This window comes from Hemitrygon akajei, chromosome 10, assembly GCF_048418815.1.
Source record: "Hemitrygon akajei chromosome 10, sHemAka1.3, whole genome shotgun sequence".
Taxonomy (NCBI): domain Eukaryota; kingdom Metazoa; phylum Chordata; class Chondrichthyes; order Myliobatiformes; family Dasyatidae; genus Hemitrygon; species Hemitrygon akajei.
Genome location: NC_133133.1, coordinates 61,341,439 through 61,348,665, shown reverse-complemented (window position 1 = coordinate 61,348,665; position 7,227 = coordinate 61,341,439). Strand labels below are relative to the sequence as shown.

General features: G+C 41.3%; 1 long non-coding RNA gene across 1 annotated transcript; it reads right to left on the bottom strand.

The window, feature by feature from the left end:
• Window positions 1-2,344: 2,344 nt before the first annotated feature.
• LOC140734075 (uncharacterized) lies at window positions 2,345-3,746 on the bottom strand. The gene is made up of 2 exons (XR_012100462.1): window positions 3,629-3,746; window positions 2,345-3,250 (listed from the first exon to the last, which is right to left on the bottom strand). It is a non-coding gene; the product is annotated as an uncharacterized lncRNA (long non-coding RNA).
• Window positions 3,747-7,227: the final 3,481 nt, after the last annotated feature.

The following is a 7,227-nucleotide window of genomic DNA, read 5'->3' as shown; positions in this document are numbered from 1 at the left end:
GACACAATGGTCACCCTTGTGCATGTCTCTGGTAGGTTGAATTAATGTTATTGAAATGTATATCCTTTCTAAATTTTTATACTTATTTCAATCTTTAACAACTTTTATTTCTAAAGCTTTTTTTGATTCCTTGGATTCTATTATTTCATCCTATCTATGGAAGGGCAAACATTCCAGACTTAATAAAGCTCACCTTCAAAAATTTAAAATGGAAGGTGGTATGGCCTTGCCTAATTTTCGTTTATATTACTGGGCAGCCGATATTCATTGTCTTACTTTTTGGCCCTTCTTTCATAATCAGTCTGACTGCCCAAAATGGGTGGCAATGGAGTTGAACTTTTGTAAGGATCTCTCCATTTCTGCACTTCTAGCATCGGCACTTCCTTGTCACTTTCCTAGACTAATTTTTAATCCTCTTATTAGACATACTCTGAGAATATGGGCTCAGTTCAGAAAATATAATGGCCTTCATGGTTTTTCTCTCTCTAGTCCTATTTTACACGATCATCTTTTCCTACCCTTTATGCAAGACTCAACATTTCATGGTTGGTACAGAAAGGGCATTAGGCGCTTTGAAGATCTTTTCATAGATAATTGTTTTGCAACTTTTCAACAACTGTCTGTAAAGTTTAACCTACCTCATACTCATTTCTTAAGATATCTTCAAATTAGATATTTCATTAACCCTTTAATATCAAACTTTCCTGACATGCCTGAGAAAAACGTTGTGGATAAGTTTCTTTGTATTAATCCATTGAGTGAAGTTTAATATCTACTATTCATGATAATTTAGTGATCTTGAGGCATGCCCCGTTCGATAAAATTAGAACTGCCTGGGAGCATGATTTAAATATTTCTTTATCTGATGCGGTTTGGGATTCAATTCTTAAGCCAGTGAACTCAACCTCTTTATGTGCTTGCCACTACCTTTTACAGGTTAAGGTTGTACACAGGGCTCATATGTCTAAAACTAAATTATTGCGGTTTTAACCTAACATTAGTCCTGTTTATGATAAGTGTAAAGAGGGGGCGAGGCTTCTCTTATTCATATGCACTGGGCTTGTCCTAGTCTAGAGAAATTCTGGAGAGAATTTTTTTTTAACTTTATCCCATATTTTTAATTTCCATTTAGAACCTAACCCTCTGATTGTTCTTTTTCACACCTTGGGTGAAGTAGACATGCATTTGAGTCCAACTAAACATCTAACATTATCTTTTGCCTCTCTTTTGGCTAAACTGTTAGTTCTTCTTAGGTGGAGAGATGTTGCCCCACCCACACATGCTCAATGACTTAGTGATATTATGTCCTGTTTAGACCTTGAAAAGATTGAATATTCACTTCTCAATTCTGATATAAAGTTTCATAAGGTGTGGGGACCTTTTATTGAATACTTTCATAACACTTTAGATTAATTTATCCTTTTTTTGTACTATAATCCCTTACTTTCAGCTATATTTTTCTGTAAATTTTTCATTTTTTTATGTGAATTACATCATAGTTTTGGTAGTAGGCATTATATATATATATATATTTACAGCTCTATGGGATTAAATTTTCTTTTACACATTTAAATGGTTGACCTGGAGTTTTGTAGTGGGAGAATGGGGAGGACACTAACTTTATATGATTTTATTTTGGGTGCTTTCTCCTTATTGTTATGAATTATATATTAGACACGTTTGTTTTCCGCTGTATAAATCTCCATTTTGTTGATTTTTTTGTAATTGTATTGTAGAAACTCATAAAAAAAAATTAAAAAAGAGAGTGTTGAGTGCTGGAATGGGCTGCCAGCAATGGAGGTGGAGGCAGCTATGATAAGGTCTTTTAAAAAGCTTTTAGATAGGTACATGGAGCTTAGTAAAATATAGGGCTATAGGTAAGCCCTATAGTAAGCCCTTTAGTAATTTCTGACATAGGGATATGTTCAGCACAACTTTGTGGGCCTAAGTCCTGTATTGTGCTGTAGGTTTTCCATGTTTCTACATTAACTGCTTCCAAAGCATTCACATCCTTTTTTAAATAAAGAAGCCAATTCTATACAGCATGCTTCAAATGTAATCTCATCAATGCTCCAGATAACAGAAGCTAAGCTCACCACATAATTTTTTCTTTTTTATTCAAAATAGCTGTTGAATTTTCATGTTCCCCTCCCCAAGCATGAGAAAAGTATAATATTACCAAATAATTAGAATTTTACATGAAGCGCACAGGTGACAAATTTCCAAATCTTCAAGCTGTGTTTAGACTCCTCAAGGTCCAATCTGCGAAACTCACATGTGGACAATGTTGGGCTTGAAATTCTGCCTTGTGTTCTTTTAGGAAGAGAGACAACTAACACCGGAATATAGCAAAACGTGGCTTTATTGCAGAATTCGTAACTGGCACAGCGAATCCACGGAGTCGCTGGAGAAGGCGTTCTGTTTTCCCCTTACAATCTGCTCTTATTTATACCCCTTTTCCCCCCAGCACAACCCCGCTACATATTAGGTAATATCGGGCACTTGTGTCCATCTTATTGGCCCGCAGCCATATGCTCACGAGTTACCTGTTTCTTTTGTTTACTGAATCGCGTGCCACTAATAGTATCGGTGTAGCGGGGTCCCCAGTTTCGCTCCCCCCTCCCTCGCATTCCGGCCTCCTAACATTATGTATGTTACGTGAGCCACTCCTGACCTGTAATGGCAGTCTCGAATTAACCCCAACACTCCCTCCCTTGGCCTCCCAGAGGCCACATCCCCACATCCCTTACAATCTTTTCCGCGGCTGCCGGGATCAGGCAGAGAGGTGAGCGTCCCCCGGCACTCTTTGGCGTGTCCTCCCTATTTGCTTATCCTGATTTGTCCGACCTAGGGTCACAAAATATGGGTAGGGGTTCCCTAAACATCCGCAATTTTTACAAGTAGCATGCAACATTTCAGAAAACTTATTCAAGAACAGATTCACAATCCCCCCCTTGCCATGGTCCATTTCAGTCCGTGTCCTCCCATAGCGCGTCCGCTTTCCGGGAGGGCCGTGTCCTCCCCTTCCACCGGGAACAAGGGTGCCTGGTACGCCGGTGGAGGTCCATTCTTTCCAGTCAAGGCTCGATCTATAGTCCGGATGACTAGGGTCCTTTTAATGCCCTGTTGGGAGACCTCGGCGACAGGGTATGGACCATGCCACCGTTTTCCGTTCCAGGTGAGCTTCCCTGGGCCTCGGAGGAACACTTCCACTCCTACCTTGATGGTGTCCGACCCCTGCGGCTGCTCACTGTTAGATTATTGAACTCGCAGAGTTATCAATTTTACCATATTTCTAAAAACTCTCATATACTCTGTTACTCAACACACAAATGTCTGAGTTTTGGTAACTCGAAATTGGAAGTGCTCCATGGCTCCCTAGTACACAGAGAGGATCAAATGTGGGACGGTCGCCTTTCAAAACCTGACCTTCGCGTGGGAGATTTCTCCTCTTAACAACCAGTCTAAGGTAGGCGCCGTCATTATCCCTGTGTACTACGGTGTCCGCAACACTTTTCTCCTCACTCCTGAGACTTTTATGCCCATCGTGGGCGGCGGGTACCCTCACTCAGAAGACTTTTCCACGGGCGGAGGATCTTCCTAAAAACAGATAAGAGTTAGTACTTACCAGTCACGATTCTGCACCGGGAATGATCTCTCCCAGGGTAATTTGGGGTTGGTGAGGGTCCATCAGCAGACAAGATCTAACTCAGTGATTTGACTATCTAGTGGAAGTCTTAGATATAACAGGCACTTCCTGACCTTAGTTGAGCTTGCGGCCGCAAGTTGTCTGCCGTCGGACCCGCCAGCCTGTGTTGTCTCTCCCTCCCCACGTCGGGGTCACCAAATGTTGGGCTTGAAATTCTGCCTTGTGTTCTTTTAGGAAGAGAGACAACTAACACCGGAATATAGCAAAACGTGGCTTTATTGCAGAATTCGTAACTGGCACAGCGAATCCACGGAGTCGCTGGAGAAGGCGTTCTGTTTTCCCCTTACAATCTGCTCTTATTTATACCCCTTTTCCCCCCAGCACAACCCCGCTACATATTAGGTAATATCGGGCACTTGTGTCCATCTTATTGGCCCGCAGCCATATGCTCACGAGTTACCTGTTTCTTTTGTTTACTGAATCGCGTGCCACTAATAGTATCGGTGTAGCGGGGTCCCCAGTTTCGCTCCCCCCTCCCTCGCATTCCGGCCTCCTAACATTATGTGTGTTACGTGAGCCACTCCTGACCTGTAATGGCAGTCTCGAATTAACCCCAACAACAAGAACGTAACTTTATGATCAAAATGGAGAACTGATGATCTTACAAATAACTTTTCCATCACTTCAAGGCAGACCAAGAAAAAGTTTAACACAAAAGATTAAACTGCTCTATTTCTTGACAAATAGTAAAACTTGTCATCAGAATTACTCAGTTGCAACCATAGAACATGACTTTGCATAATAATTCAATAGCAGTTTCCTTCACATCAGTAAATCATCAGATTTGTGTTTAAGTAAGGTATATCTTAATACACCCGTATGTTTTCCTTCCAAGCAAGGCCAATGATTGATCTTGTAGTTATCTGTTTTCAAATTTGTTTACTGTCAGGTTCTCACTCCTAACATATTGTTAAAGCTCTCGCATTCTCATGATAATAATGGAATATTTATTACTCAGAACAATGGGAACGAGGTATTTACCAATTGTGACAGAGAACTCAACAGGTTTGGTATTTATAGTTCATGGATCAAGGGATTTAAAAGACATCTTGTTGGTATTTTAATTTCCTTTCATGTCAGTTATTATCACAGCCACTTCAAAGGAAACAAAGCTGTTGTATTTGGTCACAAACAAGAGAAATCTGCAGGTGTTGTATTTGGTTTAGATAGAAAGATTGAAACATAGAAAACGTAAGGCACAATACAGGCACTTCGTGCCACAAAGCTGTGCAGAACTTGTCCTTGCCTTAGAAATTACCTAGGGTTACTCATAGCTCTCTATTTTTCTGAGCTCCATGTACCTGTCCAGTAGTCTTTTAAAAGAACTGATCGTATACGCCTCCACCACCATTGCCAGCAGCCCATTCCATGCACTCACCACTATCTGTGTAAAAAAAACTACCCCTGACATCACCTCTGTACCTACTTCCAAGCACCTTAAAACTGTGCCCTCTCATGCTAGCCATTTCAGCCATGGGAAAAAGCCTCTGACTATTAACAGGATCAATGCTTCTCATCATCTTATACACCTCTATCAGGTCACCTCTCATCCTCCGTCACTCCACGGGAAAAAGGCTGAGTTCACTCAACCTATTCTCATTAGGCATGCTCCCCAATCCAGGCAGCATCCTTATAAATCTCCTCTGCATTCTTTCTATGGTTTCCACATCCTTGCTACAGTGAAGCAATCAGAACTGAGCACAGTACTCCAAGTGGGGTCTGACCAGGATCCTATACAGCTGCAACATTACCTTCCAGGTCCTAAACTCAATCCCAGGACTGAAGAAGGCCAATGCACCATATGCCTTCTTAACCACAGAGTCAACCTGCGCAGTAGCATTGAGTGTCCTATGGACTCGGATCCAAAGATTCCTCTGATCCTCCACACTGCCAAAAGTCTTACCATTAATAATATATTCTGTCCTCCTATTTGACTTACCAAAATAAATCACCTCACATTTACCTGGGTTGAACTCCATCTGCCACTTCTCAGCCCAGTTTTGCATCCTATTAATGTCCCACCGTAAACTCTGACAGCCCTCCACCCTATCCACAACACCTCCAACCTTTTGTGTCATCAACAAATTTACTAACCCATCCCTTCACTTCCTCATTCAGGTCATTTATAAAAATCATGATGAGTTGGGATCCCAGAACAGATCCTTGAGGCACACCACTGGTGACCAACTTCCATGCAGAATATGACCCATCTACAACCACTCAATGCCTTCTGTGAGCAAGCCAGTTCTGGATCCACAAAGCAATTTCTCCTTGGATCCCATACCTCCTTACTTTCTCAATAAGCCTTAAATGTGGTATCTTGTCAAATGCCTTGCTGAATTCCATATACACTACCTCTACTGCTCTACCTTCATCACTGTGTTTAATCTCATCCTCAAAAAATTCAATTAGGCTCGTAAGGCATAACCTGCCTTTCACAAAGCCATGCTGACTACTCCTATATCATATTATGCCTCTCCAAATGTTCATAAATCCTGCTTCTCAGGATTTTCTCCATCAACTTACCAACCACTGAAGTAAGGCTCACTGGTCTATAATTTCCTGGGCTATCTCTGCTCCCTTTCTTGAATAATGAAACAACATCCGCAACCTTCCAATCTTCTGGAACCTCCCCGTCCTCATTGATAATCAAAATATCATCGCCAGAAGCTCAGCAATCTCCACCCTTGCCTCCCACAGTACCCTGGTGTATATCTTGTCTGGTCCTTGTGACTTATCCAACATGATGCTTTCCAAAAGCTCCAGCACATCCCCTTTCTTAATATCTATATGCTTAAGCTTTTCAATCTGCTGTAAGTCATCCCTACAATTGCCAAGATTATTTTCCGTAGTGAATACTGAAGCAAAGTATTAATTAAGTATCTCTGTTATCTCCTCCGGTTCCATACACACTTTTCCACTGTCACACTTGATTGGTTCTATCCTCACATGTCTTATCCTCTTGCTCTTCACATACTTGTAGAATGCCTTGGTATTTTCCTTAATCCTGTCTGCAAAGGCCCCTTCTAGCTTCTTCTACATTCTTTCTTAAACTCCTTCCTTCCAACCTTATAATCTTCTAGATCTCAATCATTACCTAGGTTTTTGAACCTTTCGTAAGCTCTTCTTTTCTTCTTGACTAGATTTACAACAGCTATTATACACCACAGTTCATGTACCTTACCATCCTTTCCCTGTCTCATTAGAACATACGTATGTAGAACTCCATGCAAATATCTCCTGAATATATGTCACATTTCTTCCGTACGTTTCCCTGAGAATATCTGTTCCCAATTTGACACCTGACCAGGTTCATTTCCCAATACCAGATGAAGTACAGCCTCTCCTCTTCTAGGCTTATCTACATATTGTGTCAAGAAATCTCCTTGAATACACTTAACAAACTCCACCCCATCTAAACCCCTTGCTCTAGGGACGTGCCATTCGATATTTGGGAAATTAAAATCTCCCACCATGACAGCCCTGTTATTATTACACTTTCCTGAATCTGTCTCCCT